The 25,812-nt window shown below is 43.5% G+C and overlaps 1 long non-coding RNA gene across 2 annotated transcripts in view; it reads left to right on the top strand.

Moving 5' to 3' along the window:
- LOC103678995 overlaps positions 1-23,759 on the top strand; it is a 47,389-nt gene extending 23,630 nt beyond the window's left edge. Inside the window, exons 2-6 of one of the 2 annotated variants that reach the window (XR_005838126.1) lie at positions 814-1,049; positions 13,860-14,003; positions 16,191-16,553; positions 20,305-20,497; positions 22,352-23,759. This is a non-coding gene — a long non-coding RNA (uncharacterized LOC103678995). The remainder of the gene's footprint in view (positions 1-813; positions 1,050-13,859; positions 14,004-16,190; positions 16,554-20,304; positions 20,498-22,351) is intronic. The other variant, XR_005838127.1, reaches the window with a different exon arrangement.
- The last annotated feature ends 2,053 nt before the right edge of the window (positions 23,760-25,812 follow it).

Genomic DNA, 25,812 nt, shown 5'->3' with positions numbered 1-25,812 from the left:
TACTAACAGCCTGAATGAGTTTAGAAGCAGGTCGTACCCAGAGTCTTTAGGCAAGAGCCCTGCCCAGCTGACATCTTGATTTTGGCCTTGTGGGAGCCTGAACGGAAAACAACTAAACTCAGACTTCTGACCTACAGAACTCTGGGATAATAAGTGGTGTTGTTATAAGCTGCTAAGTCGGTGGTAGCTTTTTACACTGCAATAGAAAATGAAGCCTCACGGCCACACACAGCTCCTAGGGAGGCTGGGAGATGGCGCCTCCAGCTGGCCATTCACGGGCATTGTTAAACTTGAGGGTGGGATACATCTATAAAAAATCAAGAGAAGAATGAGTGCTGGGGGGATGCTAAGATGTTCTTGCATACGCTGTAAACCTGCCTTGTCCGATACAGCAGACACTGGCCGCGTGTGGATAGTGGACACTTGAAATGTGGCCGGTCCAAACTGGGATGTGTTACAATCATAAAATACCCACTAGATTTCAGACTTTGTGTGGAAAAAAAAAAGGGAATGTAAAATATCTCATTAAGTATATTTTATATCGATTATATTTTGAAATGATAGTATTTTTGATATATTTGATTAAATAAAATACATTATTAAGCTTAACTTTCAACCCATTTCCTTTTACTTTAAAAAATGTGGTTACATATGTAACTGAAAATTTCAAATTACATGTGTCGCTCTAAAACTATACATTATAGTTTTATTGGACAGTGCTGCTGTAAACTCTTTTGTACATCTCAAATTTTCTTCACGTGTCCACGAATTAAATTTTTTTAAATGTTGTTTTTTTCCTTTTCAACATTACAGGTTTAAAAAGGCAATGTTCCCATAACAAATAATGGCAAAGAAAGGAGTTCCTAGTCACCCTCAGCAAACCTGCCTTCCCAGACGCCTGAATACACTGGCTGGGCTTGTGCATGCATGTATAGGAGGTGGGGTTGACGGTGATGACATTAGGTGACTGCCATCATGGAGGTGGAAATGGTGCTGTACCATCATGATTCATCCCTTAAGGCTGGCCATACCACAGTCACAAATAAAATGTAAGTTCTAGCAGCAAAAGGGAAGGGGTGGCTGTTATATAGGAAGATGATCACAGCCCATCATTATAGGAGGGAGAAGAGACCTGCAGTCTGTCACGGCTAGGTCCCTTCAGGACACGTGTGTACTGCCCCCTGGTGGACTATGGTGGCACTTCAGTCAGGCCGCTCAGAATCCTCCACTTCCCACCTCCACCGTGTCCAAGCCATCACCTCAGACAAGCATTATCCTAAGAGATTTCTGATGGGTCTCCCTCCTTCTCCTCCCGTCCACCAGAATGACCTTTTTCTTTAAAAAAAAAAAAAAAAACCAAACAGATTTATTTATTTGAGAGATACAGTGCGCGCCTGCACGCACGAGTGTGGGGAGGGGCAGAGGGAGGAGAGAAACCAGTTTCGCTGTGTGGAGCCCCACAAAGGGCTCTATCCGGGGACCCTGAGATCATGACCTGAGCAAAAATCAAGAGTCCGATGCTTAACCCACTGAGCCACTCAGCCGCCCCCAGATGACCTTTTAAAACCTTCATCAGATCACGTTATTCTTCTGCTCAAAAAACTCAGGAGCAACTTTCTTTCTCAGAGTTAAAGCCAGTGTCTTCATTTCCCCTCCTACCCATCTACCCCTTACTCCATGCCAGCCATGCTGGGCTGCTTGCTCTTCCTCTGCCCGTGTAACACACCACGCATGCGCTCGCCCTGGCCGTTGCTATCTCTTCTACCTGCAATACGTGGGTTACTCTTTCACCGCTGAGCACAAACGTGACCATATCACCTTACTGCACTAAATAAAACAAAACAAACAAACAACAACAACAACAAAAACCACAGACGTCCACCATTCTACATCGCCCCCTCAGCTGGATTCCTTTTTTTGCCGTAGCATGTAACACTGTGTGACATATTGCATATTTACTTGTTACCTATTTTGTGTATTTGTTTATTACCTGTCTGCCCTGCTGGGATGTATACTTCAAAAAGGCAAGGAACTTGTCTGTTTTGTTCACCGTTGTATCCCCAACATTTAGAATAGGGCTTAGCAAGTAGTAGATGCTCAAAAATATTTGTTGGATAAATAAGTGAAGCAAGATCTGAACAATGAATAAGCATTGTATGGGCTCCTTGCTTTATCCTAGAATATGAAGACTTAATGTCACATGAGGTCAACTCCATAAATTTCTATAAAATTAATTTCAATTACAGTCTCCACCAGATTGCTTTTTAATTGGATTAGATTATTTTAAAATTCATTTGGAAAGAATAAAGTACCTATGAATAGCCAATAACGTAGGAAGGAGTACGCTAAGGGTACACTTGGCTTACCAGATATCGGAAGACACCATAAAGCTACCATGATCAAACCCATATGAAATTAGCATAGGAATAGACAAAGGAGCCAGTGTAACTGACTAGAAAATCCAGGAATAGAAACCTGTTTATTGGGGGGTGGGGGAATGGGATAGACCGGTGATGGGTAGTAAGGAGGGCACGTATTGCATGGTGCACTGGGTGTTATACACAACTAATGAATCATTGAGCCTTACGTCGGAAACCGGGGATGTACTGTATGGTGACTAACATAATATAATAAAAAATCATTAAAAAAAAAGAAACCTGTTTATAAGAATAGAACATAATAAAGGTGAAATTTAGTGATAAAAGGATGAATATATAAGAAATGTTGCTGATGTTATCTACCAGGGAAAAAGCTAGACCCCGATTTTACACCATTTACAAAAACAAGTGCCAAGTAGATTAAATGCTGAAATGTAGTTGGTACTTTAAGAACTCTAACATAAATACAGAATATTGTTAATTTTGTCCTCCTGCCAAATGAAGACATATGGCTGATTTCATCACAGTCAGAACTTATAGTGCACATTCTTAATCCCTTTGCTTTAAAAATCCCATTTCATGACTGGGCTCAGAGTATTGAAGCCCAAGCAGAACAAGGAGGGAGTCTGGTGGGTAGAGGTGGACTGGTGCTGGTCAAGAGTGAGGTGTTGGAGCTTAAGCACAAGGAAGGTTTCCATAGGGTGATGGGGATGTGGCAGTAGCCACCCAGCTGGGATGTCAGAGTCCAAGCCAGGTAAGGAGAGAGTTCAAGGAGGGGCAGGATAGTGGTGACGCAGAAGATACAAAGGGATTGATCAAATAAGTAAATATGTCAAGGATGATGGAATAATAGGAACCAAATTTCTCACTATCAAAAATGAAAGGACATATAGTCATGGAGAAACCAGAAAAACCCTGTGGTCTTGGGTTGGAATTGGAATGGTTTTCATTTAATATAAATAGGTAATAATGTATGCATAAGTATATGTATGTATATCTAAAACATATATTCCCTTGATCTGTCCACTGAGAAAGACTGGGAACAACATTATGCCGAAGCAAGAAGTCTACTTAGCGCTGAGATCTTAGATTCTGAGTGCTGAGAAGCCTGCAAGAGACCATCTTAATCAAGTAAATCAAGTAATCAAAGTTAACGTCACAAGTAATGCACCAAATTGAAATTGTCCATCACCTGATAAGATGCAACGGGAAGGTATTCCTGCCAGAGTGCATAACTTGAATCTAGACATGACGAACCATCAGACAAACTCAGATTGAGGGACAGTCTACAAAACACCTGGCCTGTCACCATCAAAAGTGGTTGTACTGGTCAAGGAAAGACTGAGGAAATGTTCCAGACTAAAGGAAACCAAACAGGGATGAAAACCAAAAACTGGTGATCCTGAGTTGGCTTCTTTTGCAAGGCCATTTTTGGGACCATTGGTGAAATTTGGGTAAAACTTGGTGAAACGTGCTCTGGGGGTTCGATTGCAGTAACGCATCATTGTCAACATCCTGGTTTTGATGGTTGCGTCGTACGTATGTCAGAGGATGTTGTTGATTGTAGGAAATACACACAGCAAGGTATCTGCATGGGTGCCAGGGCATGTTGCTGGCAACGTACTCTTAAATAGCTCAGGACAAAAAAGTTCTTTGTACCAGTCTTGCAGTTCTTTAAGTTTGACATTATTTCAAGATGAAAAGAAAGGGAAAATCTTGTTTTAACCATTGATCCCAAGGAGGAAAAAAAAAAAAGAAACATAAAACAAAACTGCACAGGTACAATTCGAATTTACATTTTTGTGTAACCCTATACACACTTCAATACAAAATAATGGCAACTTCTAGAAAGAACGATTTGATGTATTCCTAGAAAGAAAGGAGTAATTGACATAGTAGGCCAATCTGTGATCATCCATACTAGTAATCCATATTATCCATGCTAGTATAATTCCAAATACCTGTGGCGCACCACTGCTGTTGTACTGATTCAACGAACGTCCTCTGCCCTGGAGAATGGCACCCTATCTTCGCAGAGCATTGCTTCGGCTTCAGCTGTGCCTTCAGCACACTGCCCCAACAGTCTATGGGGCAAGCATTTCTTGTATCAGGTATAGCCCAGGACGTGACCCTTAATACCATGGCTCTGGGCCTATTCCCACAACACTTTCGCTGTTAAGTGGGCCCCTGACCTGATATACTTCTGTGAGAGTCTGTGATAGTGGGTCAGATATTCCATAAGCCCTCGGTGAGTGGTGCTGACCAAGACCTCGTGGGGAGGAAAGCAATTCCATACCTGGAATATATATGTCTGTTCCTTCGAGAATGAACCATTGGCACTTCCACGATAGAAAGGATCCTCTGTGCTCTGGGCCTGCTTCAGGCCACACTCAGAGCTGTCAGTCTCTCCTGCTGTAGACTGCAGTGGGATCCCCAGGTGTATGATATGCTCAAAACCTGCAGAATCCCCCAGGGGGTGGGTTTTCTTGCGGTAGATATAAGATGGGGGTAATGTATCTTCTACTTTGGAGGGGAGTCGTCCTGCCCCAGTGCCTGGACTCCTCAAAATTTTATGCATGTAGAGGGCCCTGAATCTTCACAGAGCTCCCTCTGGAGTGTGTGCGCCTTACCAAAGCCACCAGTTTTCTGTTCACTCTTGCTCATCTGGCCCGTTGATGGAATGCCACTGAAGCGGTGTATCAGTATGGTACTCTGCAGTATGTCCAGATATCCAGATCTCTTCAGACGATGTTATGACATAGCATAGGAAACATAACCCCGGGGCGAAACTTTAAGTGTATATCGTTGTCCATTCAATGTAAATGCTAATTTTTTTGTCTGTCCCTTTCTATCTGATTGGGATAGGAAAGAACACATTCACCAAAGCAGTGGGTGCATAGCATGCACCCGAGACCAGAGTAACCTGCTCCAGCAAATAGACCACATCTGGCACAGCAGCTGTAGTCAGGGCTGGGGTACCTGGTTGAGCTCGTGGTTGTCTATAGTCACCTGCCAGGATTCTGGGTTCTGCAGGGGTTAGAATCGTGAATTTAACAGATATGCGATGGAAACCAGCTTCCCTGCATCCTTTATATCCTCAAGGATGGAACTAATCTCTGTTGTCTTTACTCTCAGCACTTTTCTTTGTGGACCCCAGGAACAAATGAACCCCTATTATGTATTCAGGGACTGAGAAATGACCATTGAGTGGGTCCGAGAACCCAGTGGACCCTTGTAAGCCAATCCTAAGACAGGATTCTGCTTATTACCTGGCCCCATGTGTCTCCCCAGCTCTAACTGGGAGCAGGCAGATGATACTTCAGATATCCAGTATCAGTGTCAACACAGACCCTGTATCCAACAGACCTTGATATGTCTGGGCATTCTCCCTTTGCCAGTGAAGTTACCCAAGTAAATGGCCATAGATCTCTTCGGGAAAGGACTGGCGGGATCATTAGCATGTATTCTTGATCTAGGGTTGAGGATCCTTCCTCCTACCGACCTAGCCAGTTCCTTAGTCACAGTCTGAAAATTGTCTCAACTCTGGACTCTGAGAAGGGATTGGGACTTTTTCAGGAATCTAGAGCCTCCAGCCTTCCAGTCACCTATCCTTAATATTTTCCACTGGTACAGTCTGAGTAGTACCCTTGACAGTTGTCCATCTGTTTTGCCTCTAGGGATGCTCTGCTGGATTATCCATCTCCATAACTCCCTGTGGGCCAGGTCCTCCTGGCTGTCACTCCAGCCTTACCAGCCATTATGAGAATTGTCATTCCCTCACTTCTAGAAGCTAAGCACTGCCACTTGGCCTTTGTTGTTTTAGGGTCCAATTGTCCCCACTGCTATCAGTGAGCCAAGTTCTGTAACAGTATCTTCCATCATCAGCCCTGGTCTATGGAGGAGAGCCACCACTTACTTTTTTTAGAGATTCTGGTCGGCCTCTCACCAGCAAATTCTCATGGCCTTGGTAAGTAGTGTGTCTTTTGGTTCTTTCCATGGAACATAATTTTCTGGCAGGTCTTCTGGTTATCCATAGTCCATTCTGGCATACCTACTTCCCTGAGTCTTGTAATCCCACCTGCAACATCTTCTTTAGGAATTTAAACACTTAAACTTTCTTTAGCATGGGTCATCATCACTTTTTACACTCTTGCAAGATCCATCCTAGTGGTGACTTTGCACTATCTCCTGGTCCTTGCCAGGATACTGAGTCCTGTAACTTGAAAGAGGGGTCCCAAATTTATTCCTTGGTTTGCAAGGGTGGTTCAATATTTGCAAATCAATCAACGTGGTACACCGCATTAATAAAAGAAAGGAGAAAAAACAGGTGATCATTTCAATAGATGCAGAAAAAAATTCAACAAAGTACCACATCCATTCATGATAAAAAAAAAAAAAGTCCTCAACAAAGTAGGTTTAGAGGGAATATACCTCAACATAATAAAGGCATATATGAAAAACCCACAGCTAACATCATCCTCAATGGGGAAACTCTGACAGCTTTTCTTCTCTGGTCAGGAAAAAGACAGAGATGTGCACTTCTACCAATTTTATTCAACATAGTACTGGAAGTCCTAGCACCAGCGAACAGACAGTGCAAAGAAATAAAAGGCATCCAAATTGGCAAGGAAGAAGTAAAACTTTCACTATTTGCAGATGACATGCTACTATATATAGAAACTCTGAAAACTCCACCAAAAAACTGCTAGAACTGATAAATGAATTCAGTAAAGTTGCAGGATATAGAATCAACATAGAGAAATCTGTTGCATTTCTCTATACCAATAATGAAGCAGTAGAAAGAGAAATTAAGGAATCAATCCCATTTACAACAGAACCAAAAACTATAAGATATCTAGGAATAAACCTAACCAAAGAGGTGAAAGATCTGTACTCTGAAAACTATAAACACTGATGAGAGAAATTGAAGATGACACGAACAAATGGAAAGACATTCCATGCTCATGGATTGGAAGGACAAATATTGTTAAAATATCTATACTACTCAAAACAATCTACAGATTTAATGCAATCCCTATCAAAATATCAACAGCAATTTTCACCAACCTAGAACAAACAATCCTAAGATATGTATGGAACTACAAAAGACTCTGAATAGCCAAAGCAATCTTGAAAAAGAAAAGCAAAGCTGGAGGCATCACAATTCTGGACTTTAGGTTATATTGCAAAGCTGTAGTGATCAAAACAGTGTGGGGGCGCCTGGGTGGCTCAGTTGGTCAAGTGTCCAACTCTTGATTTTGGCTCAGGTCATGATCTCAGTGTTGAGATCTCAAGCCCTGCATCAGGCTCCATGCTGAGAGTGGAGCCTGCTTAAGATTCTCTTTCTCCCTCCGTCCCTCTAAAAAAAGGACAATATGGTACTCGCACAAAAATAGACACATAGAGCAATGGAACAGAATAGAAAACCCAGAAATGAACCCACAGCTATCTGGTCAATTAATCTTCAACAAAAGAGGCAACAATATCCAATGGGAAAGAGACGGTCTCTTCAAGAAATGGTGTTGGGAACACTGAACAGCAACACGCAGAAGAATGAAACTAGACCACTTTCTTACACCACACACAAAAATAAACTCAAAATGGATTAAAGACCTAAATGTGAGACCTAAAATCATAAAAATCCTAGAAGAGAACACAGGCCGTAATTTCTTTAACATCAGCTATAGCAACTTCTCTCTAGATTTATCTCCAGAGGCAAGGGAAACAAAAGCAAAAATAAACTATTGAGATACATCAAAATAAAAAGCTTCTGCACAGCGAAGGAAACAATCAACAAAATTAAAAGGCAACCTACAGAATGGGAGAAGATATTTACAAATGACATATGTAATAAAGGGTTAGTATCGGAAACGTATAAAGAACTTATGAAACTCAACACCCAAAAAATGAATAATCCAATTTAAAAATGGGCGGAAGACATGAATAGACATTTTTCCAAAGAAGACATACAGATTTCCAAAGAAGACAACAGACACAAGAAAAGATGCTAAGCATCACTCATCATCAGGGAAATACAAAGCTACAGTGACATATCACCTCACACCTCTCAGAACGGCTAAAATCAACAACACAAGAAACAACAGATGTTGGCAAGAATGTGGAGAAAAAGGAACCCACTCTCTTGCACTGTTGATGGGAATGCAAACTGGTGCAGCCGCTCTGGAAAACAGTATGGAGTTTCCTCAGAAAGTTAAAAATAGAACTTCTCTACTATCCAGTAATCACAGTACTAGGTATTAAGCCAACGAATACAAAAATACTAATTTAGGGGCGCCTGGGTGGCACAGCGGTTAAGCGTCTGCCTTCGGCTGAGGGTGTGATCCCAGCGTTCTGGGATCGAGCCCCACATCAGGCTCCTCCGTTATGAGCCTGCTTCTTCCTCTCCCACTCCCCCTGCTTGTGTTCCCTCTGTCGCTGGCTGTCTCTCTCTCTGTCAAATAAATAAATAAAAATCTTTAAAAAAAATACTAATTTAAAGGGATACATGCACCCCGATGTTTATAGCAGCATTATCTACAATAGCCAAATTATGAAAATAGCCCAAGTGTCCATCGACAGATGAATGGATAAAGAAGATGTGGTATATATATACAATAGGATATTACTCAGGGATAAAAAAGGAAGGAAATCTTGCCATTTGCAATGACATGAATAGAACTAGAGAGTATTATGCTAAGCAAAATAAGTCAGAGAAAGACAAATACCATTATGATCTCACTCATATGTGGAATTCAAGAAACAGAAACAAATTTAAGAAACAAATGAGCAAAGGGAAAGAGAGAGAGAGAGAGGAACCAAGAAACAGACTCTTAACTTTAGAGAACAAACTGGTGGTCGCCAGAGAGGAGGTGGGTGGGGAATAAGGTAAACAGGTGATGGGGATTAAGGAGCGCGTGTGCTGTGATGAGCACCAGGTGATGCACCCAGGTGCTGAATCACTATATTGCACACCTGAAACTAATATTACACTGTGTTAACTAACCAGCATTTAAATAAAAACTTTAAGGGCGCCTGGGTGGCAGAGTCGATTAAGCGTCCAACTCTTGGTTTCGGCTCAGGTCGTGATCTCAGGGGTCGTGAGATGCAGCCCCATGTGGGGTTCTCAGCATGGAGTCTGCTTGGGATTCTCTCTCCCTCTCCCTCTCCCCCACCCCCATCTCCGGAACAAATAAATACATTTTTTTAAAAAACTAAAAAAAAAAAAAAAAGTAGGTATTTGATCCAAAATTGGGTACATGTAAAAGAGAGAGAGAAGGGGGGGGATCGATGAACTCTTCTTTCCTGATTTTACGTTCCTTCCCCCTCCAACAAGCACCCTCAGAATCCTGTCCCACGTGCATTCCCTCTGGCTCCTCCAGTTCATACTGGCTGGCCTCGCCGCTCCTCTGGGGCAGAGTCCCTTTCCTCCCATATCGGGCCACACTGGGCCGAATCACTTCCATGCGGGGTTAGGCTGCCGCTCATCTCGTGTAGGCCTCGTGGCTGGGAAGGGGTCCCTGTTGCTTTGTGAGGGAAAGCCATCTGCATTGTCTCCCAGCACAGAGGGAGCGCTGGCTCTCACTAGGGAGAAGTGGGCTACTTCTGGAGGCTCAGAAGATTCAGAGGAATTTGTGGCGCTAAAATCTTCAGGAGCAAACACCCAGATATCTCCATTCCATGTGTCAGAATCTCAGGTTTTTCCAACCAGGACCCTGACTTTGGCATAAGAGATCTGCCTTATTTGGGAACGTAACTGTCTTTGAAATCAGTCACTCAGACTAGTAAATCCCGGGCTGAGTCCCTAGCTTCTCCGCCCCTCCACTGCAGGAGGTGTGGGCTTCTCTCTATGAACCGAAGAGGCCCTCTGGTTTTCAGATCCAGCATTATCCTGTCGCACATCCGCGGAGCTTAGCAGTAGCTCTCCAGTTCCATCATCCTTACAGCTACCATCTCATCTCCTATGTACATCTCAGGCATCTGGTACCTTGTGCCCTCCAGAGCATTCCATCCTATTGGTTCACTCTCCCAATTCACCACTGGCTGTACTCCGCCTACCTCCAGTGATGGGTCCTCGTTGTCAGATGGGTGGCGATCCAGCTCCAAAACCCCATCTTATCACCAGCTTTCTCATCCAGTTTTGGTACCAACTGTCAGAAGGTCAAGTTCTTGAGAGTTGATGCTGAGATGGAGTTTGGGATGTAAAAATCTTGGTAGAGATCCACCCCTATGAAAGGAAGGGAGCAAAAGCAGGATTGGGCTGAAGGAAGTCTGTGCTGCAGGGTCACCAAAGTCTCAGCCAATCAGCAGGTCAGCATGGAGGGAGAGGTCCCATCAGGGTTGTCAAGCATCAAGTCTAAATGGCTAGACCTTTATACCCCTACTTTGTTAAGTCACCAGTTGCAGCCTGCCCCAGGAAGGGCATGACCTTGGGCAAGACGGCCCTCTGCAGGCTCTGAAAGAACTGACATTGGAGACTGTCTGCTGGCCACTATCCCTGCAGCTGGACAGCAGGTCCTTCCTTGAAGGGGGATCTGGACAACACATCGCCATATGTCTCACAGTAACATGAAAGTGCATAACACTCGGTGAATTCACCCAGGTAACCACCACCCAGCTCAAGAAATCACAAAAGCCCCATTTATCCCTGGTGTTTCTCCTTCAAGGTAACTATCCTCCTATCACCGTAGTCTCATTTACCTGCTTTTTTTTTTTTTAACTGTGATCAAATACACATCACGTAAAATTTATCATCTTAACTATTTTTAACGTTACAGTTCAGTAGTGTTGAATACATTCCCATTGTTGTGCAACGAATCTCCAGAACTCTTTTCTTCTGGCAAAACTGACCCTCCCTCTATATGCATATATACCCATTAAACAATTTCCCATTCTCTCCTTTCCTCACCACTCACAACCACCATTGAGACCTGTCTCTGATTTTGTCTGCTCCAGGTACCTCAGATAAATGGGATCACACAGCATTTGTCTTTTTGTGGCTGGCTCATTTTACTTAGCATAACGTCCTCAAGGTTCCATGTTGTAGCATGTGTCAAAACTTCCATCCTTTTTAAGGCTGAGCGATACTCCCTTGTGTGGGTACACCTTACTTTGTTTACCCATTCTTCTGTCAACGGACCCTGAGGTTGCTTCCACCTTTTGGCTCTTGTGAATAATGCTGCCTTGAATGAGCGCGCTCCTTTGCCTGCTTTTGAACTTGATGCAAATGGAATGAATTATATCACGGGTATTCTTTTGTGGTTAGTTTCTTTCCTTCAACATTATGTTTGTGAAATTCCTCCATCTTCTTGCATATAACGGGAGTTTACTCTTTCTCATAGATATATAGTAGTCTGTTGTGTGTCACACCCTCATCCATTCTACCACCGATGGACATTTAGGTTGTTCCCAGGTTTTAGCATTTATTTATGAATAGTACTGCCCTGAACAGTCTTGTTCGGGCCTTCTGGTATACACATGTACACGTCTCTGAGGGTATATACCTAGGAGTTCAGTGGCCGAGTCATAGGTTATATACGTGCACTGTTACTACATTCTGCCTCACAGTTGTCCAATGGGCTGTACCCACCTCCCCTCTCCGGAGCACTGAATGAGAGTTCCAGATGTGTCACACTCTCGGCAGCACTTCACATCATCACTCGTTGTAATTTTAGCCATCCTCATTAGTATAAAGTCTATCTCATTGTGGTTTTAATTTGTACTTGCCTGATGACTAATGAGGTTGAAAAACTTCTCCCGTTCATCGGTCAGTTGCCTATCCTCTTTTTCAAAGTGCTTGCTTATGTCTTTTACCCTTTCCTTAATCAGGGTTGTCTTTTTTCTTATTGATTTTTAGTTTTGTAGTATTTGTATGTACTTTCCAAAGAGTGTTTAATTCTCCAGTGCGGTTGGCATGGTCTTGCTGCAGAACCCAGGGATCTCTCTGGGGCTTGTCACAAATGACACACACCGTCTTCACCCATCTCCCCCGACCATGTGCATGTATATCCTTGATAAGTGTCCGTTGTCGGATGTATGGATTGCAAATATAGGCTTCCTCCCTGTGGCTTACCGTTTTGCTCTCTTAATGGTCTTTGATGAACAGTAGTTCTTTATCTTAATAAGTTTGAATTATCGATCTTTTTCTTTATGGTCAGTATTTTCTGTGTTCTGCTTACTAATTACTTTTAAAATATGCTTAAGAATAAACATGTACCTGTTGAAATAAGAATATCCCTTTGTGGCCCGCCTAAGGTTACGTTGCGTAACACCAGTTACGCAGGTCCTCAGTGGCCCATTGGATGAAATGCAGACTGGCCAATGTGAATCACATGATCGCATCCCCACCAAGCTCCCCGGGCTCCTCTCATTGCTCCCTCCTCTGCACTTACCCCTTCAGCTATTTGCTTGACTAACCATCCAGCACTTATATCAGCAATTCTGGAAACAGTGTGCCAGGAACTATAGCAAACACTCCTCCTCTTTCCCACCAGGGCCCTGATTTTTTATTTATTTATCATTTTTTTAAAGTAATCTCTACACCCGATGTGGGGCTTGACCTCACAGCCCCGAGATCAAGAGTCACATGCTCCACTGACTGAGCCAGGCAGGTTCTCCCAAGACCCTGATTTTGTTCAGACATCCACCCTCCTCCACATGGCCTCATGCATCAGGGGGGGGCATCCTGATTGCCTAATCCAATCATCGCTCCCCAGTCCTCCTGCCATGGGACCGAGTTCTGGCTAAGGAAATGTGTGCAGCTCCTGGAAAAGTCATCTTTGCTCCTGCCCAAGAGAACAGGAAGAGGGGCCCCATTCATTCCTTTGGAAGTTATGGGGTCTCAGGGCAAATTCCATACACTGAGCACAGAGATTGGCCTGAAAGAACCTGGGTCGTTGATTATGTCAAGCGATCAGTCTGCATTTCCTTCTGACTTAAGCCCATTCGCATCAGTTTCAGTCCCTTTCAGCTGAAAGCACCTAGTGACCTGGGTGAATGACCGAACATGGACATCTTTGGTGGACTGTGATGTGCAGGGCCAGCTTCACCGGTGTGTGACCTTGCTGTCACGTGAGGCCTCATGCTTTGTAGCCCCCCACACCCCACTTGGTTTACTGTTCGGCTGTTACTGTTTCAAAACTCTTTTTTTTTTTTAAAGATTTTATGTATTTATTTGAGAGAGAGAGACAGAGATAGCGACAGGATAGCAAGAGAGAGCAGGAGCAGAGGGGAGAGGGAGAAGCAGGCTCCCCACTGAGCAGGGAGCCCGACACAGGACTCAATCCCAGAACCCTGGGATCATGACCTAAGCCGAAGGCAGACACTTAATGGACTGAGCCACCCAGGTGCCCCTCAAAATTCTTAATAACTTATGATCAAGGGGCCCTGCATTTTCATTTTGCCCTGGGCCCCCCAAATTGTATAGCTGATCTTCGCGGCGTGACATTTCTTCTCTCTTTGTTTTTCTTCATCTGCCCTCTCAAGCTTTGAATCTTCACAGCTTCACCCTGGTCCAGACGCTTCATCTGTAAAACCTACCAGCTTAACTGTAAAATGAGGAGGTTGAGCTCATCCTTCTGGATGCTTTCCAGCACTGTTAAGAATTCAGCTTTCCCCCAACCCATTTTGGTAAGTAACGACTTTTCAGTACCCAAAAGGGACCACTACAGGCAAAATCCAAGCCCCCTGGCCTGGCACTCATCTTCTTATTCAATAAGTTGGCTGTTCGTGTCACTCTTTCAACCTCAACCTCCATCGCTCTCCAGTGGGAATCACCCACATCGGTCAAAATGAAAACAACAGAGGCACCCGGCTGGCTCAGTCAGAAGAGCATGTGACTCTTGATCTCGAGCCCCACGTTGTGAGTTCGAGCCCCTCGTTGGGTGTAGAAATGACTACAAAAATAAATAAATAAAGCTTAAAAAAAGGAAAACGATAATAACAATGAAAACAATGCCTGTGAATAGAGGTTTACAGGCTAACACGGATTACCACATTTGATCCTTGCGATAATTCTGTGAGATATAGTTTTTAAAATTACCCTGTACCTTTGTTCTGTTCCAAATAGAATTTGCTGATCAGCATTACGCATAGTGCAAAGCCCGCGGACTTACTAAGTATAGTTAGTTACTCGTCACTTTTAACAACTTTATTTTGAGAAAATTTCAGACTTGTTGAATGGTTGCATGGAGAATACAAAGACCTACCGTATACCTTTTATTCAGATTCCTAAAATGTTAACATTTTATCACATTTGCTTTATCATTCTCCATATATTTAAATACACGCATATATACACACTTACGTATTCATTTAGGGGTAAAAAGGCATATCTGTAATTTACTTTCAAAAGGTCAACTGGCTCAGGAAATAACTATCTATATATATTTAAATATGTAATATACAAAGTTATATGTTATATATTAATATATATTATTTCTATTATATATACATTTCCTCAACCATTTGAGAGAGTAAATTGCAGATATGATGCCTTTTTACCCCTAAATACTTGAATATTTCCTGAAACAAGGGCATTCTTTTTTTTTTTTTTCTTGAGAGAGAGTGAGAGAGCATGAGAGGGGGGAGGATCAGAGGGAGAAGCAGACTCCCCTCTGAGCAGGGAGCCCAACACGGGACTGGATCCTGGGAACCCAGGATCGTGACCTGAGCCAAAGGCAGTCGCTTAACCAACGGAGCCACCCAGGTGCCCTGAAACAAGGGCATTCTTTACGTAACAATAGCACGATTACAAAATGTGAAAAATAACATTGATACACTAATACCATCTAACCTATGGACCTTATTCCGATGTCATCAGTTGTCTCCATAACATCCTTTATAGCAAAGAGGAAAAAAGTATTTTTCTGGCTCAGGATGCAATCCAGGATCGCATGTTGTATTTCATCAGCAGCTCTCTCTAGTTTCCCTCAATCTGGAACAATTCCTCAGTCTCTTTTTGTCTGCCATTACCTTGTCACTGGAAGAATACAGGCCAGATGTTGTGTCCAAAATCATTCCATTTAGGTCTATATGGGTTTTTTTCCTCACGATTAAGTTCAGACTATGCATTTTTGGCAGGAATATCAGAAAAAATGATGCTGGATTCTCGTTCATTAAATCAGGAGGCAAATGATGTCTCTTTGTCTCCCTACTGGTGTTGTTAATTAACATTCCTAGGTTAAGGTGCGTTGGTCAGGTTTTTTGTTGTCTATTTCGAATTAATAAGTTCCATGGGGGGGGTATTTGTATACTGTATCCTATTCCTCGTAAAACTTTCATGCACTAATTTTAGTATCCATTGATGCTAAAGTTACTAATTGTTTGCTTTTTTTTTTAAGATTTTATCTTTTTTTTTTTTTAAGATTTTATTTATTTATTCGACAGAGAGAGAGACAGCCAGAGAGAGAGGGAACACAAGCAGGGGGAGTGGGAGAGGAAGAAGCAGGCTCATAGCGGGAGAGCCTGACGTGGGGCTCGATCCCAGAACTCCGGGATCACGCCCTGAGCCAAAGGCAGACGCTTAACCGCTGTGCCACCCAGGCACCCCAAGATTTTATCTTTAAGTGATCTCCACACTCAACGCGGGGCTCAAACCCACAACCCCAAGATCAAGAGTCACATGCTCCACCGACTGAGTCAGCCAGGCATCCCAAATCACTAATTCTTTTAGCTGAAAAAGTACACATGACTCAATGGTTCAAAAAAATCCAAACGACATAAGGAATATAGGAAACAGTACAGTGAAAAGTAAGTCTTCTGATAACAGATCCTGACTCCCTGCTCCTGTTACTTGTTTTTTCTGTGTCCTTGCAGCAGAGACAACGTTACAGGATGCTGAAACCTACTTCACTTTCTTCTTTCTGGGCCTGGAAGATGACAGCACTTCCTACCCTGCCTTACAGCAAGGCCGTGCCCAGGAGGCCAGCTCTGGCTCAAGGGCTATGCAGAGAAGTGATATGTGCACTTGTGGGCCAGAACATTTAGTTCCAGCGTACGACTCCCCAGCTCACCGTCCCGTTGCTGTGGCAGCTGTGGAAGCCATGGATTTAGATGGTGGAGTTGCCAGACGGAAACAGCCCGGAGCCCTGAGTCACCACATGGACAAGAGCGGCCCTCTAGGGTTGCCCGTCTCACGTCGGACACGAGTCTGCTCAAGAAATATAAGCCTCTGCTGTGGTGAGTAACTGATATTTCAAGTTTCATGTCACTACAACATGATTTAGTGCATCCTAGTAAAAATTTCCTGAAAATGTCCCTCATGTATAAAAATATGTATTTATGCATAATTTTACTGTATGTAAATGTATTGTGAAACAGTCCGTATCTTCCTTTTCTTACCTAATCACATCTTTGAGATCGTTCTACATCAGAATATATAGCTCATTCTTCTTCAGAGTTAGAAAGTGCTCTATTATGTGAATGGACATTAGGGTATTTGGAAGGTATCTCTCTTTCATTTAAATTCCTTAAATAGGTACTATAAACATATAGTTTAAAAAACAGTTCAAAGAGTATGTGCAGGGGCACCTGGGTGGCTCAGTCAGTTAAACGTCTGCCTTCGGCTCGGGTCATGATCCCAGGGTCCTGGGATCAAGCCCCATGTGGCTTCTCCCTCTCCCTCTGCCCCTCCCATCCCCGCCTATGCGCTCACGCTCTCTCTGTCTCACTCTCAAATAAATAAATAAAAATCTTTAAAAAAAAAAAACACAAAAAACCAGTATGTGTGAAAAATTCTCCCTCCCGTGGCTTCCCTGAGTGAACACATTTCCCACCAAAGGTAAGCAATATTTCCTGGTCTGTATGTGTACTTCCCGAGATATGTTATACATAGGATGTTGAAATGAACCTCGCTTAGTCTCGGGTTTGTCTCAGATCCCAAAACAATGAAGTCACCTTCCAAGTTAAACGCAAACCCACCACCACAGGGTTTACAGTGGAAGATTATAGAAAAGCAGCTTTTCACTTGGTTCACCACCCACCTCCAGCCTCTAAAAGATGTTAGAGAGGTTGAAAAAGATAGGAGATTCAAGGTTTTTCTAGAAAGCTATCAGTGTCCGGAGTCATTGCCATCCCCCTCACCTCATCGTAAGGGGGATGAGCCCCTCACCTCACACGGCTGGAAGGAGTTTTCTGGGATCACCCAGCAGTACATGGTATGTGTCCTTCCAACCTGAGAGACGCAGTGGCAGTGTCTATAAGGCTGGCATACATCAAGGTGAAGGGCTGGCTCAGGCACCCCATGGAGTAGAGCTGAGGCTATCGTTTGGGATGTAACAGCACTTTCCACGGTGGGTCAAATGAACGTGTTTTGCTGTGGTATGCACGTGCGGGGGGGCTGGAGAAGCACGGTCTTGGATCCTGTTCAAGAACGCTGCCCAAGGGACTGCATTTCCGTGGGAGGAGGGCGGAGGCACATCCCCAGATGCCCAGAGTCTTGAGAAAGAATTATGAACAAACAACCGTAAAAGCAGGGCATTCATCTACAAGAAAGAAACCACAAAGATATGATCCCCATTGACGGAATGAGGGAGCTTTATAGAACTAAGGAATCCAGTCTCTTCCCCAACAAGAGTAGCCTTAAATCTCTGCGAACCCCAGAGAATGCAGATGCCACTCGGGACAGCACTAGTCAAAGACAAACTTGACCGTCTGGCCTATTACTTCCTCCATATGCTCCAACTTTAACAGGCCTTACGGCTATGCCAGTCATTCCCTGAAAAGCATGCCTGGCTGTAGGTGCAGACGGGGGCTGCAATCCAGCCTGCTTTCCACGCTCCAAACCGTGTGCCCTGGCAGGGGGTTGTGTCTTCTCAGAGAAGAATTGCCTTTTTCTTTTTCTTTCTTTTTTTTTTTTTTGAAGATTTTATTTATTCATTTGACAGAGAGAGAGAGACAGCCAATGAGAGAGGGGACACAAGCAGCGGGAGTGGGAGAGAAAGAAGCAGGCTCCCAGCGGAAGAGCCCGACGTGGTGCCCGATCCTAGAACTCCAGGATCATGACCTGAGCTGAAGGCAGATGCTTAATTGATCTGAGCCACCAAGGTGCCCCGAGAAGCCTCAGTTTTAAATCAATTTTAGAGTGATGACTATTCTGGGCTGGACATTTTTGTTGCTTAACTGATGCTGTTCGGGAGACTAGCGTGACAGGAGGACTTATGACATATAAGAGTGATCAGCAAAGTTGAGGGACTTGACCAAGATTTCATCTAAGGGGGCAAGAGGAAACTAGGGCCCCAGAGAATAAATTAAAGGGCCAGTGGAAGAGTTGCATGCTGTAGTGGAGACCTCCAGCTCCCTCCTAATGCACATTCCCTCCTTCAGGCACAAAGCCAGGCAATGTTTCCCAGTGTCCCTTGCAATTAGGTAGAATCTTTAGACTCCATTCTCACCAACGCCATGTGAGACAGGTTAGGGTTAATCTGATGGGTGCCACTTCCAGGACTGGCCTAGTAACAACCACTCCCCACGCCCCTCGCCCCATGAAACTCTTTTCTTTCCTTTTCTGCTAAGTAGATATAGCTGGTGACAAGGACGCAAAGGATGATAGACAGAAGGAACCTGGGTCCATATAAAATACTTACTAAGCACAACGGGAAAAAGAAGAACTTGACAGTGCAGAAAACTGGCAGACAACCACCTTAACCAAGTGATCAAAGTTAATATCACCATACCATATGCCTTCTGATATGATGTACTGAAAATAAATGATACCACTTCTGCAGTGTTCCTGCCAGAAATGCATAGCCTCAGATCTAATCAGGCAAACCCAAACTGAGGACATTGTACAAAATAATGGGCCTGTACTCTTCCAAAAGTCAAAGCCAGGGTGCCTGGGTGGCTCCGTCAGTTGAGCAACCCGACTCATGATCTCAGGATCATGAGATCGAGCCCCCACATCAAGCTCCACGCTCCAGGCAGAGTCGGCTTTGGGATTCTCTCTCTCCGCTCCCACCTCCCCCCCCCCACGCACACACATGCGCACACGCTCTCCCTCTCTCTCAAATAAATAAAAATCTTCTTAAAAAAAGTCAAAGTCATAAAAAAAAGACAGCAGATTATTTATTTAAAGGAAAATAAAGAAACTGGACTTTCTTTCTTTTCTTTTCTTTTTTTTTTTAATTTAAGGAGGCTCCACGCCCAATGTGGAGCCCAGTGCAAGGCCTGAACGCAGGACTCTGAGATCAAGACCTGAGCTCAGATCAAGAGTCAGATGCTCAAACAACTGAGCCACCCAGGTGCCCCCAAGAGATTCGACAATTTTAAATGCAGTGTGTGATCCTGGACCAGAAAAACAAGTTTTTGTTATATTTTGATATAAAGGATATTTTGGGGACATTTAGAAAAATATGAGTACGGGGGCGCCTGGGTGGCACAGTCATTAAGCGTCTGCCTTCGGCTCAGGGCGTGATCCCAGCGTTCTGGGATCGAGCCCCACATCAGGCTCCTCCGCTAGGAGCCTGCTTCTTCCTCTCCCACTCCCCCTGCTTGTGTTCCCTCTCTCGCTGGCTGTCTCTCTGTGTCAAAATAAATAAATAAAAATCTTTAAAAAAAAAAAAAGAAAGAAAGAAAAGAAAAATATGAGTATGATCTGTAAGTTAGGTAATAGTATCGTGTCAACGTTGATTTTCAGATTTTGAGAATTGTAGACTGGTTATGTAGGAGAATGTACTTGTATTTATGAAACATATACTAAAATATTGAGGCATAAAGGGATATTGTGTTGTAAATTACTCTCAAATGGTTCATAGAATATAATAACATGCATACAGAGAGAGAAAGAACAATGAACCAAATGTGGTGAAATGTCAACATTTGCAGAGTCTGGGGGCAGGGTATACGGGAATTCTTGGTACTCATTTTGCAACTTTTCTGTAAGTCTGACAGTATTACCAAATAACTTTTTAATTATATGCACTTGAACACCTAGAGTGGAAAATGATGGCCCGTAAGACAGAGAACAAAAGCATGGAAAGAAGGACATGTGACTGAGTGGTTCCTGGGTAGAGGCTTTGCACTTCCTACAGTCATCAGCTTGCTCCAAGGTTCTTGTGTTCGGTAGCAACTTCTAAGGATCATCTGCTTTCTGGCAGCTCTCAAGGAACCTCGATTTCAAATTTCCGGTAAGTGCAATTTTCCAATTTTTATTGTTGTATAACAGACAATGTCATCTCAGCTGAGGAACATGAATCCAAAGATCAAGCCTTTGGAGCTTGACTGCTATAAGGTCCTTTTGAAGCAAGGTTTAAGTTTCTAGGATAGTTCCAAAATACACAGTCACCTGGTCTAAGGGCATTCAGAAGCTGGTTAGGTGGCCGGCAAGGGAATGTGGCCTGTGCTTGTTACTGATTAGACTGAGTAGATGGGGTTAATCCTTTGCAACATGCAGCCAGCTCTGCCTATAAGGGGTTAAATCCAGTATAGGTGGAGAGATTCCTAGGTATATGGGCTTGCCTGCTAGTGACCAATTCAAAGAGGGACAATTTGTGAGTTCCTGAATGGGAAGAACACGGGAGTCTTTTTTTTTTTTTAAGATTTTGTTTATTTATTTGACAGAGAGAGAGCACAAGCAGGGGTAGTGGCAGAGGGAGAGGGAGAAGCAGACTCCCCACTGATCAAGAAGCTCGATGTGGGACTCGATCCCCCAGGACCCTGGGATCGTGACCTAAGCCCAAGGCAGACGCTTAACCGACTGAGCCAAGAACACAGATCTTAAGCACCAAGAACAGTACTTAAGCCCGTGGGAACTCAAGTGGTGTCCGCTAATTTAGCTAATTAAAGTATCAATATTTCTTCTGTTTTCTCCACTTTTCCAGGTGACTGAGAGTGATAAGAGCAGTGAGATTTCTACATGAGAGGCAATACTTTACATAGCTCAATAATTGCCCCAGTAAAATATGTTTATCATGAGATGCCAAGTTGGAATATCCTATGGAGGGAGTGCAAAGTCCAATTGTTTCTTAGCCACTGTTGAGTGCTGTGGCTTTTTGAGAAGCGGACGCTTCAACTCATCAGAAAAGAAACACACTATTACCGTAAATACTCATGACTCATATAGGGAGGTAATTGTGTGAGGTCTCTTTGGATATATTCCAAGGGTCTCCTAGGACATGATTCCAATATATGTCCCACTTTCATAAGGTTTCCTAGCATACCTTGTTCGCAGGTGAGGCATGCATTGACCATGTTTTCTGCTGTCTCAGAAAAGTTGCCCCATCAGTGTTTAATATCATGGTGAACTTGTGCCTTCTGCGGTCTCCAGTGTCCATTAGAAGTTTTCTGGTGCTATTAGAGGCTGACTTCCTGGATCTTGCAACCAATCGTGTGCATATATGATGGCATTTTTTTAAAGATTATTTATTTATTTATTTGACAGAGAGAGAGAGAGAGACAGCCAGCGAAAGAGGGAACACAAACAGGGGGAGTGGGAGAGGAAGAAGCAGGCTCCCAGTAGAGGAGCCTGATGCAGGGATGCGAGGCTCAATCCCAGGACCTGGGGATCACACCCTGGGCCGAAGGCAGATGCTTAACAACTGAGCCACCCAGGCACCCCTGTATGATGGCATTCTGGAACCTCTCCGTAGGCTCATCATTCTTTTTTTTCTTTTTTTTTTTTTTTTAAGATTTTATTTATTTATTCGACAGAGACAGCCAGCGAGAGAGGGAACACAAGCAGGGGGAGTGGGAGAGGAAGAAGCAGGCTCCCAGCGGAGGAGCCCAATGTGGGGCTCAATCCCACAATGCCAGGATCACGCCCTGAGCCGAAGGCAGACGCTTAACCGCTGTGCCACCCAGGCGCCCCTCATCATTCTTTTTTAAAAGGAGTCCCTGTGTTTAAAGATTTCAGATAGAGCAGCTTATTAGGATAATGATCTGCAAAGCGTTTCCTCTAATTTTTTTTAGTGTGGGCCTCTACTTGATGACAGTAATTTCCAAGACATCAAGAAACTTGCTTATTTGGTGTCTGTTTTTAATAGGGACACTTGAGGAGATAAAAAGAAAAAAACGGTCTCTTTCCATGATCGTCTGAAGTCACGGACCATGAGTCAGAATGTCAGAGGGTATTGGTAGCTCCTTGCTGTATTTAACAAGACACAGTAAGAGGTAAGTGCAGGCAAGAACGTCCTGGTTTGCAAGCACACATGCAAAGGAATCGAGGGAGCCCAGAAGTGGGGCCTTGCGCCCCAACAGCTGGGAAGAGGACTGAAAAGGTTATCCATGAAGATGTTTCAGTTAAACAGAGGACTCCAGCACTAGTGCAAAGAACAGTCTCGAGGCTTTCCTTCCACCTAAGCTTTGTTTCATATGGCTTCCCTGTAACTGCCATTAAGTTGGGAGAGAGAGGCATGGAGTAAAGAAATAAATGAAAGTTGATACATCTATCCTGAAAAAAGTCTTTTAGGCATGATTTCTGGCACAAGAAGCTGCTTAGAAGCGAAACGACCTGAAGTTTCCGAGGGAACTGTATTGCCACAAACCCACAAGCCTGGCCTGAATAAACAATTAAAGCCATAAAACAATACTTGGATCTCCCTACCATTGAGAAGCAGGCTATTGGTCATATAGTCCCCAAGGAGGGCATGCTCCCCACTTCACGTATAGCCAGGGGGAGCAATGGCTGAGGGCTGACCCAGGGCATAAGGAGAGCAAGGACAAGATAATTTTTCCTGAAGAGTAAAATTGGGTCTTATCTAGGAGCTTCCTTGACTACCAGGAAAGGGCGTCTTCGCAATGTCCGTCTAGCAGGATTCCATGATTGCTTTGGACATGAGTGTTCACGTTTCCCATTCTCCCTCTTCCCAATAGTTTTTATTGTAGTTTTCCTGTCCCCTCTGTCACTGTGTAGTGGGATAGTGGTGAAGTGGCAAAAACTTGGCTTTTAGTTATGGGTTGCTGGACCACGAGAAAATTCATTCAGGCCAATTAAAGAGGACTGTGATACAAATTTAGATATGAATGCCATAATTGGATAGGACTTCTCGTGGTGTCCCTTAGGGGAAGGGTGAGTATATTTGGTGACCAGAAAGACCAACTGTAACAGACACCTCTTGCTGTCTAAGAAAAGCCATTATTCTCTGCAGGCGCACAGCTAGCCTCTTTCCCATATCCCCTTCCAATTTGGGAGTGCCCGTATGACAAAGTTTTCTCCAATGTAACGTGAGTGGGAGCAAAGTGTACCACTTTGTGACCTATGGGGTGGTACAGCACAAGATGGAAGGAGCCTAGGGTCCTGAATAATAGCAATGAAAGACAGCCATGTCCCAGACCTGAATATCTGCCCAGGACTGTTAGGTAAGCAAGAAATAGACTATTTGGGGGCGCCTGGGTGGCTCAGTCAGTTAAGCGTCTGCCTTTGGTTCAGGTCATGATCTCCAGGTCCTGGGATCGAGCCCCACATCAGGCTTCCTGCTCAGCAGGGAGTCTGCTTCTCTCTCTCTCTCTCCCTCTTCCCCTCCCCACCACTTGTCCTGTCTCTCTCTCAAATAAATAAATAAAATCTTTTAAACAAACAAAAAAAGAAATTATTTTGCTGAGTCACATTTTTGGATCTATTTCCCGCAGTAGTTTAGAGACATACCCCATGAGTCATGCTTGTTCAACATAATGATTACATACGTACATCCTTTTTAAACACAGTTATTAATGGTAACATACTAACCACCCTGTAACAAATCTTGCTTTTTTTCATTTAATGTCTTGGAAAGTGTTCCGTATCAGTACATTAAAAAGTTCCTCATTTTTCTTTCCTTCCTTTTCACTTTTTGAGAGCATTAAGCACCACAGTATTTTACCAGTTCCCTACTGACGGACATTTAGGCTGTTTCTGGTCTTTTGCCAGACACTCTCATGCTCAAATTCTTTAAACTGGTCCTCCACAAATGCAAGATACAGGTCAGCTTCACATCCAGCATGCTCTAGTTTTACTCTCTGATGCAGGACTTAGCTTCTTTTAGCCAAACTGCAAAGCTAATATGTGACATTATTGATTCTCCGTGGCACATTATGATAAATTGTATGTTGAAAAATAAACACAAATGGTTACAAGTTAAATATTGACAGTGCTGGGAGGAATATGGCATGGTGGTTACCAGCATGAATTAGAGTCAGACAGCCCTGGGTTCAAATCCCAGCCCTGCTCCCTATAACAAGTAACTTAACCTTGGGCAGGTTACTTAACTCCTCTGAGCATGTTATCTCACCTATAAAATGGGCGTTATTGTGAGGATTAAATGAGAAGGTAAGCGAAGCATTTAGCGCACAATAGTCATCAGTTAAGAAGTACTGTAGATTTTTCCTTAATATGGCATTTTTTTCTAATGACCAAAGAAAGCGAAAGTTAGACTTGACTCTGAGGTTAGGGCATGCATCATAAGTATTTTTATTCTTTTTTTTTTTTTAAGATTTTATTTATTTATTTGACAGAGAGAGAGGCAGCGAGAGAGGGAACACAAGCAGGGGGAGTGGGAGAGGGAGAAGCAGGCTTCCCGCTGAGCAGGGAGCCCGATGAGGCTCAATCCCAGAAAGCTGGGATCATGACCTGAGCCGAAGGCAGACCCTTTTTTTTTTTTTTAAAGATTTTATTTATTTATTCGACAGAGATAGAGACAGCCAGCGAGAGAGGGAACACAAGCAGGGGGAGTGGGAGAGGAAGAAGCAGGCTCATAGCGGAGGAGCCTGATGTGGGGCTCGATCCCGTAACGCCGGGATCACGCCCTGAGCCAAAGGCAGACGCTTAACCGCTGTGCCACCCAGGCGCCCCCGAAGGCAGACCCTTAGGACTGAGCCACCCAGGCGCCCCAGGTATTTTTATTCTTAAGATGGGAATTGTTTTGCAAAAGATTAAATCATTCAAGTTTTTTTTTCTTTTTTGAAATTTTATTTTACTCTTTTCTGTAACTTGGTACTTTCTTTTTAAATTCTACCACTGGCATCTTCCCATGTCAGTAGAAATTACAGACATTATTGTTTTTAATGGCTCTACCCATTTTAGGAGTAACTATTCATTTTTAATAAGGACAAAGCCCTCCAATCTTGTGACTATTCATATGAGTTTTCTATCAAACTATTAGGGTTTGACTGTTTTGGGTCAGGGCTGATCCTGTATTACAGGTCCAGGAAATTCAGTCATTGTCGATGGTATCATTGATGTTAAAGCAAACGAAACAGAGGCTTCGTTGCTTTGGGGAGTGAGAAAAATTGTAGAAAACGCAGGCAAATGTAAATGCCATTCTCCCGCACTTGAATTCCAGAAGTGAAACTGGAGGGCTGAACTGTCCATATTAGGAAATGACTGGTTGCTTGATGACCACAGAGTTAAGCTCAGTATTTTGCTTTTGTGGGGTTGGGGGTAGCATGGAAGGGAACTGGTCAGGAGGATATTATTATTAGATCAGTTAGCTTCAGAACCACTCTATTTGCTTCCAGCATAATCTCAGTG

This window comes from Ursus maritimus, unplaced genomic scaffold (assembly GCF_017311325.1).
Source record: "Ursus maritimus isolate PB19 unplaced genomic scaffold, ASM1731132v1 scaffold_27, whole genome shotgun sequence".
NCBI lineage: Eukaryota > Metazoa > Chordata > Mammalia > Carnivora > Ursidae > Ursus > Ursus maritimus.
The sequence above is the reverse complement of the archived record's forward strand: the minus strand, read 5'-3'. Positions and strand labels throughout refer to the sequence as shown.